General features: G+C 40.7%; 1 long non-coding RNA gene across 1 annotated transcript; it reads right to left on the minus strand.

Annotated features, from left to right (window-relative positions):
- Positions 1 to 7354: 7354 nt before the first annotated feature.
- On the minus strand, positions 7355 to 8823 carry LOC115787336 (uncharacterized). Its single transcript, XR_004020494.1, has 3 exons — positions 8688 to 8823; positions 8533 to 8577; positions 7355 to 7712 (listed from the first exon to the last, which is right to left on the minus strand). It is a non-coding gene; the product is annotated as an uncharacterized LOC115787336 (long non-coding RNA).
- Positions 8824 to 12793: the final 3970 nt, after the last annotated feature.

Below are 12793 nucleotides of genomic sequence, written 5' to 3' on the forward strand. Positions count from 1 at the left end.
TATATTACAGGCATATTAACCAATTATCATAACCAGTCCACAGATATCGAGCCTGTGCCGGCGGCTACACACACACTGACTCTCTCTTTGCAGAACTTGGCAGGCATTCAGTGTTATTCATTTGATCTGCCTACATAAGATTTACAGTGAATAAAACAGGATGGGGACATTTTAACTGTTCAATTGCGCCTTAAGCCCCGATGCCGTATAAAATACCTGCTATTTTCTAACACTGTGCCATCATAACTGGGCTGTGTTGACACAGCAGTTTAGAAACATAAAGTCTGGGCTTTTCATAATATGACTGGGGTACACCTTGGCTAAACATGAATCTTAGACATGTTGTGTGGACTGCAATGGATTTGGTCTCATTGTTAGCATTTGGAAACATTTAAGCAACTGACCTGCTCGTGTGTAGCCAAACTCTGTCTATATGAATAGGCTTTTTGTTACACAGCCCTTTTGTTCTCGTGCCCCTCCTCTCATTTCACTTTTATGCCGTTTACTTCACCTAGCTTAGAGGGAGTTGAGGCCATTAATGTGAGGTTTACAAGTGCAAGCTGAAGCTTGTAAAACATTCGGAGAAAGCCTCTTGATATACTTTGGTTTCTCTTCTTTCTTTTCCCACTTCCATTCCTACATTGGGGGAAATTATCCCCGTTATCCTCAGAATTTCTCCTCCTGTCAGTGAGCTCAAATTTGAAAGCTTAACTCACATAGTAAAGTAATTACATTAAGAGTCAGTGGAGACAACACAACTAAGTCCTGCCCACACTGGAGGGGAAAACACTCACTTTATTCTGTGTGCACTTTCCTCGTCAATTCAGTCCGCTTGAAAAAACATTTGAAGAGGCAAATGAACAGGAGCATTGTGGGATTCTGAGTTTCCCAGGCCACATTTGTCTTATTCAGATTAAGCATTTTGACAAAGTTCTTCATCTCAGCTGTACAGGGGACAATATAACTTGCTTGTTTATTAATATTCAGTTAATGTACTGCTTCAGCCACTTTGAGTGACAGGTTTTTGCAGCACTTGGGGCTGTAGCTGCTAGCATTCTGGCACATGTCACCTCAGCTAATTCTAGTCACTGAACTGGGCCTCTGAATTGTGTTTGGTTTTCGTTAGTTTTGGTGCATTTTTATTGCATTTATAGTCCTGTGCAAGTAACTGTAATAACAGACTGTATCATTTATTCTTTTTTTAAAATTTTTGTATGTTCCTCAGCATGAATTAGCAGGTATCGACAATACCAGTGCTAGCAAGTCTGGTTAGCAAGATGCACTCTGCTGTCTCATCTAATTAGGGTAACTTCAACCTCCAAAAATCCAAGATGGTGAAGGCAGTGTGTAAAATTTTTATATGTACTGCACACACAAAAAAATTTAAAGAACACTTTAACATTTTAAAGAAAAAATTTAAAGAACACAACAGATATCACTGGGGAAAACTTCATGCTGCATAGCCATGAAATGAAAATGATCAACCTACGGAGAGCCTTCAATGACACCCCGAACATCAAAGTGAAAAAATGATGCGGCAGGCTTGTCCGTTCTGTCGAAATGTCAGTGCTGCAACTCAAAATGGTACTCAGTAGTTTGCATGGCCTTCTCGTGAATGTATGCATACCTGACGATGTCAGGGCTCCTAATGAGACAACGGATGGTGTGCTGGGGCATCTCCTCCCAAATCTGGACCAGGGCATCACTCAACTCCTGGATAGTTTGAGGTGCAATCTGGCAGCATGTGGATGGACCGAAACATAATGTCGCAGTGGTGTCCTATGGGATTTAGGTCAGGTGAGCATGGGTGCCAGTCAGTGGCAGGAACTGCCTGCAGCCTCTTGCCACATGAGGTTGGGCATTGTTGTGCACCAGGAGGAACCCAGGACCCACTGCACCAGTGTAGGGTCTGACAGTAGGTCCAAGGATTTCATCCCGATATCTAATGGCAGCCAAGGTGCCGTTGCCTAGCCTGTAGAGGTCTGTGCATCCCTCCATGGATATACCTCCTCAGACCATCACTGACCCACCACCAAACCGGTCATGCTGAACAATGTTACAGGCTGCATAACATTCTCTACAGCTTCTCCAAACCCTTTCACGTCTGTCACATGTGCTCAGGGTGAACCTGCTCTATCTGTGAAAAGCACAGGGTGCCAGTGATGAACCTACCAATTCTGGTATTTTAAGGTAAATGTCAATCAGACTCCACAGTGCCAGGCAGTGAGCACAGGGCCCACTAGAGGTTGTCAGGCCCTCAGGCCACCCTCATGAAGTCTGTTTCTGATTGCTTCGTCAGAGGCATTCACACAAGTGGCCTGTTGGAAATCATTTTGTGGCTCTGGCAGTGCACATCCTGTTCCTCCTTGAACAGAGGAGCAGATACTGGTCCTTCTGATCTTCTACGTCCCTGTCCAGCTCTCCTAGAGTAACTGCCTGTCTCCTGGAATCTCCTCCATGCTCTTGAAACTGTGCTGAGAGACACAGCAAACCTTCTGTCATTGGCACGTATTGAGGAGTTGGACTACCTCTGCAACCTCTGTAGGGTCTAGGTATCACCTCATGCTACCAGTAGTGACACCAACCCACAGCTAAATGCAAAACTAGTGAAAAAAACAGCCAGAAAAGACGAGGAGGGAAAAAATGTCAGTGGCCTCCACCTGTAAAACCATTCATGGGGCCGGGATGCTACAATTACAGGACACACCTTAGTTTAACATGTCCCTGTTATCAACTTATCTTTTCTAGGGGCAACATCCTTTTTGTTTAGGCCAGTTTTAATAGTTTGTTTTTTACAATAATTCTGTTGAACCACAACTCATAGCAATGTCTGACTTTCATTTGTTAATTTTCAGTAAATTTTATTTATTATTACTTTTGTCAGTTTCAAGTTATTTCAGTGAACACTGTGGGGTTTTCTTTCTTTAACAAAAGGGTACCAACAATTTTGTCCATATCTGTAGCTGTAATTTTACAGCCCTCTCCACTTTCTCCATTTTTCTATAAGCTGTACAGTTCATGTGTGCGCACACACGCACAGACATACAGCATTTCACTCATTAGCTTACTATACAAATGCTAGTGAGTGGTGCCAGTTCCTATTACCTAATACACAAAAATGCACAGTCATGCAGTTCAAGGTGGTCAGTAATAAATAATATAAATATAAATAATAAACTTTTTTTTTACAGGTATTACAGATGTGTGAGCATTCGCATGTACACGCATGCGATTTTTTTTCGGCTCATCTTCAACCATTGAAAATCTTTATTTACCAGTTGTGAGATATCCAGGGAGAAGCTTGTCTAACCGTGTCTGAATGTGATGTGTCTCACACCCACACATAAAACAATATCCAAAAAGAGCATCAGCTAAATACCATTTTCCCATTCGTGCCATTCGTTTTCTTTATTTATTGAGACTTTCAGCCAAAGAATCCAGATTAAAGCTCTGTTATTCTGTCTTAACCTTTGCATGATATTCTGGTGATCTCCTCCTCTGTTCTTATGGCAGTAATCTCCTAAGCTCTGAAGTTCTTTTTTGTCTGTTCTCTTTCTTTGTGTTTCACCTAAACACCTCCATATTTCTATAAGCCATCTTCCTTTTCTCTTTGTTTCTTTGCCCTGTATTACACTCCTGTAGACTGAGAAAGGGATCACATAGCATATCACTGTTGAAAAGAAGTCTCTAGTGTATTTGTTATAGCTTTAGTGGAGGGGAGGCTCCGCTCTAAATATTATCAGGTAGATTATTCACTTGTTGACTGTGGCTTAGCTGATGCTGTGATTCAGCTGCAGGGATCGAAACCAGTTTTTTTGTTATTATTATTTTAACTTTCCAGCTTCAGGGAAGGTGGAATTACAAGGAAAAAAAAATGCAGCTTATATAAGCATATATGGTGGGACAAAGTGATGTCAGATGTAAATTAATAGTAGGTGAATGAGAATATTCCATATTTAAAAACACCATCAAAAATACACATAGTACAGTGAGGAAAGATAACTGCAAAGAACTGAATATAATTTATGGGAGTTTGAGTAACAAAGTATTTGGTGATTAGACTCCAAAGCTACATGGCATATTGTCCTGTCTCTCTCTGCCCCTCCCTGAGCCTGGTTCTGCTGGAGGTTTCTTCCTGTTAAAAGGGAGTTTTTCCTTCCCACTGTCACCAAGTGCTGCTCATAGGGGGTCGTATATTTTACATATATACTAGAGGGCTAAATTCTCAGAACATTACAGGATATAGCTGTTTTTATCCTGCCGGCTTGACTAGTGCAAAGAGCAATGCATGCTAGAAAAATGCCATGGCATCATCTAGTTAGACAATGCCATCCTTACTGGCATGATACTAGAACAGCTGAAGACTCCATCAACAAGAGTTGCCTAAAGGTCAACTGTTCCTCTGCTGCTGTACCAAGTTAGAGAAGTCATGCAGAAAGGAGATTGTTAACCTCATGCAAAATGTCTTATATATACTGTACAATTCCAGGTTTTTTTCGAGGATTTCCAAGAAAGTTGCAACCCTGCAAAAACACCTCATCTTTCTTTAATTCTACCATTGAGTATGGGTGAGGTCAGGTTTCAGGGTGATCTGTTTGTGTCTCATGAGTTTGGTTTCCTTCCCGTCTCTCTCTTTACTATAATTCTTTTTCTGGTACCACTCGTGCCCACTTTCTTCCCGTTAACTTTCTCTGTGCATTATCTAGCCCAGCTGTGTTGATTTATCAGCAGGAAGCGAAGCACCTGTATGTCTCTCATCTTTTTCTCTCCAGCTCTTGTCACGCACTCGCTCTCTTCTCTCCTTTGCCAGCTTCTCCACGGAGCCAAGATTCCTTCAACTAGTGGGCCATAAAACACTTGCAGTGTGTTGCAAATGTCTTTTATTTTTGCCAGCTCAAGTTTCTGCTTTTTGAGAAAAATAACTATAATAACTATATTTTTAGGAGGAATGTTATAAGTTAGCATATTCTACATAGTCAGATACACAAGATACCTTGTGATATCTAACTCATTATTGATGATAAGTATCTTCCCCTATCAGAATATGTCATTTTTGCCTTTTGATAACTCCAGCCAACCCTAGAAAGGGTACTTACTCTTCACAGGGCTAAGATCAATGACACCTAATAAAGAAAAATTAGAAAAAGAAAAAAAAGTATTTGCGTCTTCCTTCCTTCATGGTTCAGTAGAAATCTGTCAAAACTCAATGGGTGAAATACTGTTTTGCTTGCTTCTCTGGGCAAACATTTCAAGTCTGTTGATACTCGAATCACTAACTTGTTGAAGATGGACAAGGCCCACTGCAAATCTCACCACACCCAGACGCTAAAAATTAGAAGTCAACAGAAACTGTGTTTTTAATGTTAAGACATTGTGCTTCAAATAGACTAAATTCTGCCAACCCAATTTCATTCTGTCCACTTGATCATGACAAAAATGTGTGAGCATTTTGGGGACTTACAAAATACATTTACATCGTTTCCTAATTGTTAATAGAAAGCTAATTCTGTCTCTATTAGGTTTTACAAGCTGCGTCGAATTTACATAATTTCCAGGTGCATCAAATGAATGCCTAGTAATACGAGTTAAAGTTGTATCAATTACATAAAAGTAAAGGTCCTGGTACAAATTCATTTTCATAAAAATCTCCTGAGGGAAATGGAGCTTCTCAAGATTTGTGAACACTTGCAAACTATAATTCAGCCGCGCCTGCTTCGACAGGTTTCTGTTTGTCTCATGAAGCTTGATATTCCTCAAGCATTAGTGGTTTATGATCAGGAGACCTTTTGGTGTAGCTAAGAGAATATCTCCATAAGTCAGATAAAAATAATCTTCAGTGAGCTGAGGTCACTTTTATTCTGTGCCCTGGAAACTGCTATTTACTTTTCACTGTGACACAACATTACTCCTTTCTCTTTTCATTTCTCCTGTTTTTTTTTTTTTTTTTTTTTTTGCATAGCCAAAATTTAATTTAACGGTAACCTGTCAAAATCTCAACTTTAATTTCTGCACTGCTACAGTCAGTAGTCAGGGTCAGAGTATTACAATTATGGGAATCAATAACACATTTGCATATCTCATAAGACATAATAAAGAATCTTACCATTGCTGGCAAAAATGAGAGTCAGGCATCAGCTCTGACTGCATCCAGAAACTTTTCTGGGACATTTTTAAGTGCTTATAAAGTGCAGCAAAACAACTTTCTAAAGTGTGTGCATGACATGTACTTTTTTTAAACTATACCTCCAATCAGCCTTCCAACACAACATATTAAAAAAAGCTCTAAATCACTTCTGTCTTATTATTATTATTTCATACACAGCCGCAGCTGTAAAACACCATGTACACATCTGTAATAGGATTTTTTTTTTTTTGGCACTTATTTTCATGGCAACAGTTGTCATGATTTCATAGCTCATTCATCAGTCAGTAAATACATGAATCTGTGTGTTGCATTGTTACAGTACATATGATGCAAGTTTTTACTGCCTGCATGCAGTGATTTACTGTTAGTGGGACAGCTGTGTATCCTTCATACTGTGTCCTAATGGTTTATGTTTCTTGGAATGGAAAATGTGGATGTTACAATTTTATTTTATTTTGGTCACATACCAAACAGGATCTCTTCTATGCATATTCTGCTTTGCTCTATAAAGTCCACACAAAACAGACATCTAATTTCTTTCTCTTCATAGTTTTTGTTTGTGAGAAAGGGCAAGGGTGTAACCCAGATGCCTCAGACAGCCTGCAGCTACCCGAGCTGGTGCTAAACTGCAGCAGAGGCTGATGGGAAGGCTGTTTGTTTTGCAGGTTAAAAATGGACCTGATACACTGATTTCCAGCTGCATAGCTTTATCGTTGGTTGCTACTCGAGAAGCTTTGCATGATTCTCATTGGAATATCATTCTTACATAGTTTTATCTTTATCCTGGGACCCTCCACTGTCTGAAACAAGCTGTTTTAGCCAGCCTCCATTTAATCCACCTAACTCTTTGCCCCTCACATTCATAACAGCAGGTGGGTGGAGCTGTCAGACCTGATCATATTGAGGATATCCCCTCTATATGATATTCATACAGAGACATGAGTAGAAAAAACTGAAACTAGAGCAGCCTGAAGCCTGAACGGTTGGCTCCCTGAGATTGATTACACCTTTTATTCACACAAAATAAAGAAAATAATAATAGGTTCATTTTAAATTGTTGGTCTTATAGCACTTGGTGAAAAGTTCACCAAAGTTAATGCAATTATCAGATATACACATGTAAACCTTATGGTGGAGCATATTTCAGCTGTTCTGCTAATTCATTTTGTTTGAACCAAGTGGTGGACAGATTCCACAGACACTGCCATTACCATGTGACTGTGTTTGATAAAATCTGATAGGTTAGTATTTCAGTGAAAGACACACCTCACATACAAGAAACATTTGGGTTTGCATTGTATTATAAACATACAGCACATGCATTTAAAATCAAAATGTACTAAATCATGTAATTACACTGAAACTGATGAAAAGGTTATATCAGAGACATTATATAAGGAAGAGTCACATCACTCAAAGGGTCTTGAATAGAAATGCTGGCCGGTGTCCCACCCCTGCCCCCAACCAGCATCTTAAACGGCAAACACATCAGTCGATCACACTGTAGACATTCACTGCCGTTTGGTGAAACTGCACATGTGGTTCTACAAATGCGGTTTCTCGTGACCTTTCAAAATAAAGAACATTCATTAAAATTGGGACTTTAAGAAACAATCAGATTCAATCCAGCAGTGCTGCTGAGTAGCAAAAGTAAATTCTAAGGGGAGGCTGGAAGGTTAACAGGATGGACCTGAGGAACTGGTATAGAGAATGAGTCCTGTTCCCTGTTTTACATTTATTGACCCTAACTGAGCACGATGAGAGCCACTTTGCTTTCTTGCTGTTGCTTGTGGAGGGTGGTGGTGGTGAAGAGATATGAATACATCTCCATGACTAATTCCAGTAAAAATTAAATCATTTTCTCATCATGTTCTTAATAGGCAACATTTCAAACAAGCCCTTGATGACTAAGACTGTTCGAGAACTGTTTGCTATCGAAACGTGTTGTTGGCTCTTCTGAGATCATGTAGCTTATGTGATGGGCCTGTTTGAAGATGCTAATATACTGGATTTGCAGGAGCACACACCCATCTTTTCAAACTTCAAAGCCAAACTTTGATGTGTTGGTGCTCTGATGAAGTGTAATAATTAACAATAAATAGACACCGGGGGAGTTGTGGTTCTTCTTTTTGTCATGAGGAACACAATGAAGAGACACTCAGGATGTGCAGGATGATGTCTACAGCTGGAAGCACACACCCTTCCTAAGCCTCTGTTACACTGTGCATGGACTCGTACTTTCTGTAGACTCACAGATTGGAGGAGCTGGGGACCAAACCAGCAACCTGTCCTTAGTTGGCAACTGGTTTCTAGGCCTGTGTGACTGCGCCCTAAATAAGACACTTTAAAGCAACAGCATCATTCTTCAAATGTACATTTAAGCTCACCTCGAAGTCACTTCAGTGTTTGAAACTTTGCCCTCAGTTTGCGGTCTGAAAAATCAAAAGCAGCTGTGTGTGCATGTAGTGCATTAAATGTGTCCAGGAAATGCAAACCATTTGAAACTGTAACAAGAAGGTGCTGACAGCTAAAGATTACACACCACTTCTTCCATTCCTTCAGTTCTGCAAGCAACCTTGAAGTATGCTGGATTTTGAAACACGTCACCCTGACATTCTTTGTGTACTAGAGAAAGAAACAGAGGAAGGAAACAACATTATGAACAAATTAGAACAAAATTTTTGTTGGCGTGGACGCAAGATTCTTCTCCTGATTAAAAAAACAAAACCAAACAAACATCCAGGACCTGTTTATATTGACCCAAATATAATCTTTTCATTCATGGATAAAATACAATTCAACTTTTAATATTTAGCTTTTGCTTTTTTCATTTTTTTTTTCTCTATCTCTTTGCAATTAAACTTAGATTTTTACATCTTATTTATAGTAGTCCAGGAAGTGTGTATTGTGTGTACTAAGTGTGCATTTGCGCATGTGTAGGTACAGGTAAGATGTCACCACTTTTAAACTGCTTCTCTGCATCACTGTTAACACCTTAGACCTCTGTATGTTGCCTATATTGCCATGGCGATAGCACATAGAGATGAGTTAGGGAGGGCACTATTTTGTTTGTGTGTGTGTGTGTGTGTGTGTGTGTATGAATGGGAGTGAGTGTGTGTGTGTGTGTGTCAACAAACAGGCACAGACAGATGCTTGACAGAACAGATTTGAACCCTGGGGCCAAAACAAGCAAGCTAAGGATGAAGCCACACACACACACACACACACACACACACACACACACACACACACACACACGGGAGACTTTCTTGCTATGCAAATGAAAATCTTGACAGACCTCAAACTCTGACAAGTGTGATGCAGTTATTAAAGTTTAAAAGATGTCAGATGGAATGATGTACAGGCTGCAGGATCAACAGTGGGTTATAATTCTGATCTATTTATAATTTGTATCCAAATAACACAAAAGAACAACTGCTGATGTCACAAGTTGGCAACACTGGTAAAATGCATTTTATTTTCATTCTGTCTGTCCCTCCTCCACCACACCCTCTGCGCCCCCCCCCCCCCCCCCCCCCCCCCCCCCACACACACACACACACACACCCTCTGCGCCCCCCCGCCCCAAGTGAACTCTGTGGATCAGGAGCTGCAGGAAAAATAAATAATCATGTCCATCATCTCATGGATTACTGGCTACCTGGCAGACAGGGTGCAGTATGTGACGCTGGGCAGTGCTTGTTCTGATTTGCTAATGTGCCATTCTTTCCTGCTCACCCTGTACACTTCAAACTTTCAGTACAACCCGGGGTCATGCTGTTTCCAGAAATATTCCGACTATTCTGCAGAGGTTGGATGTATAAGTGATGGGCATGAGTAGGAGTACAGGGCACTACTGGATGATTTTGTGGAGTGACCGGAAAGATGGTGATCAACTTCAGAAAGAAGAGGACGGCTGCATGACCCGTGTCTATCCTGGGACAGGATGTTGATGTGGTAGAGGAGTACAAGTACCTGGGTGTCCACATCAGCTGAACTAGGAGGCCAACACAGAGGCTACACAAAGGGGATGAGCAGACTCCATTTCCTAAGGGAGCCGAGATCCTTCATTGTGTGCAGCAAAATGATGTAGATTTTCTATTCGTCAGTTCTGGTGAGCCCAATGTACTTCACTATGGTAGAGAAGAGGTGACTGAACAAACTGTCCATCAAGGATAATCCTGACCACTCTCTGCACCACTTATTATTATTGGGACATGAAATACCAGTTAAAACTAGTTGTGTGGTTTTAAAAAAGGTTAATAAAGGTGAAATAAAAGAGCCCTTAAATAGTGCTTAAAGGTAAATTCTTCAAATTCTTAGTGATGGACACGGACAGACACAAATTATACACCTGTGCTGACCTGTGTTGAACCTACTGTAACTTGCAGCTTTAGCAATACATAATACATAAACTATTCAATCCGGAGCAGCACTGCCTTTTAGCTGCGGGCAGAAAAACATGGAGCGGGGAGGGAGACGGGGAGAGAGCGCGAGGAAGCAAACAAAGAGCAGAGAGAAAATCAAATGTACCTCCAGAAATTCCAACGCAAAACGGCCGACAAGCCAACACACATTCTGCAGAGTGAAGGTTTTAGTCGTGCCAGCCTCTCCAGCACGCCCCTTCAAAATCATGGGTGAACAGCTGTCTCCTTTCCCTCTTAAACGCACGTGGCTCACAGTGGCCTCATTCTTCTCGTGCGCTTTGAACTAAGTAAAACTAGTGTTGAATTCAGTATGTTTCAGCTAGGAGATTGACATATGTTACATCCAGGGCTTAAATTAGGATTTGGCAGGTGGGGTACCCTAAGATCAGGTGTAGTGATGTGGCGTGGGGGGAAAATAATTACTTAGAAATAAATCCCATGATAACTTGTTTTGTGAGCGTCAGTAGATTTTTTTGTGTGGACAGGCTGTGATCAGGCTGACCTGTCCTGTTACTCTCATGTTCACTGCTCTTTGTGTATTTAGCCAAGATGAGCGATATTGATGATTTTCAAAGCTAATATTAAAGGTAGAATGCAGTGAGTGAGTCTAATCAGCATAATCACCTTGAATATGAACGGATGTCTGCTACCCCTACATCCTAACACTGAACATGAACACCACAGCCTGCTGTGCATTACTGTCAACTTTACCACAATACTCCAAACTAACCTGTACTGTACTGTACTACTGTACTGTAAAGTTGGCTCTTTGACTCTGGAGTCTGTAGTGACTGACTTGCTTCTGGAGCAGCCTCAAGGGGCCACAAGAGGAACCACAGTTTTTGACACTTCGCTTCCCAGAAGTTGCTGCTTGGTCCTGAGCTGTGTTTGTGGTGGGGCTTATTGCTGGGAGTGGACGTGTGGCTTGGACTCCTACAGTCCTGCTGGATTAAGGCGAGCAATATCCATCTCACCTGTTTTAATCTTGTGATATATGTAGTTATTGCTGTTTGTACATGGTGATGACACATTTTGTGGAAACTGACTTTAGTAATGGTGACTCAATTGTAGCCATAATCCCAGTAAGCCATGACAATGAGCCAGCAGAGAGAATGCACAGCTAACTGGGCTGCTGTCTTTTAACCTGAGCCGTTAAACTAAAGTATCTGCTGTGAAAACGTTTAATACCTGACGTCATCAAACTGTACTAAACAGAATGATACGTGTGTGTGTTGGTGTGTACGCTACTGTACAGTCGCCCCAAAAGAGAAAAACATTAGAAAAGACTGACATTTAATTTAATTGATATAACTGAATTTTTTTTTTTTTTTAAATCAGTGAAAATAAGTTTTTTCTTTACTCACATCATCAATCAGCAATTAAATACACACACAAACATACATGCTGCTGGGATGTGCTGTCAGAGCTTTTAGGCACATCTGGTCTTGGTATCAAACACACACACACACACACACACACAGATTTTCATTCTTTACCAGGGAAAAAACTGGAGGAAAAGGGTGGAGAAAAAGCCAAAGACAGACGGGCATGAAGAAGTAAAGGAAAGGAGGAGGAAATGTCAGCGTGAGCATCTTTAAAAGACATTAAACTTTTAAAGCTTTTCAGTGTGTTTGCTTGTTACCTGTGTGCTGAATACAGGATACACAGCAGAAACATGTTCGCTTTGTAACCTCTGTTACCGTCCTTTCACTGCCACGTGTGTAGTCTGTTTTTTTAATCATTTTATGATCCACAGAAGCCCCAGCGAAATTCTTGTTCATTTTTAAATGAGCAGGTGTTCAAAAATTAAACCAGCGCCACTGTCAGCGCGTTGGTGCTGTTTTGAATTTATCCTCACGTAATTTTTCAGTAAACTTGCAGAGACATGCTGTCCTGCATGAATAGTAGATGCTCTTCAAGTCACCTGAATAGCAAAATAATCCTCTGAAAATAGCTCAGAGGTAAACATGAACTGCATTTAAATATGACACTGGACACTGACAGCACACGTCAGATTTTAACCAGTGGGGTATTTTAGTTAATGCCACTAATTAGACTAAAGAAAAGAAATTTGAAGTGCACTGTCAGATCAGAGCATGAATGGGACGAGTACTGGAATGTAATTAAGTACCTTAGACGTGTTGTATTGTTATACCATGGAGGAAAGCTTCTCATACAGCTATTTTTGATGACTACTTTGAGTCAAGGTCAAAACAGTACT

Source organism: Archocentrus centrarchus, chromosome 10 (genome assembly GCF_007364275.1).
Source record: "Archocentrus centrarchus isolate MPI-CPG fArcCen1 chromosome 10, fArcCen1, whole genome shotgun sequence".
Lineage (NCBI taxonomy): Eukaryota > Metazoa > Chordata > Actinopteri > Cichliformes > Cichlidae > Archocentrus > Archocentrus centrarchus.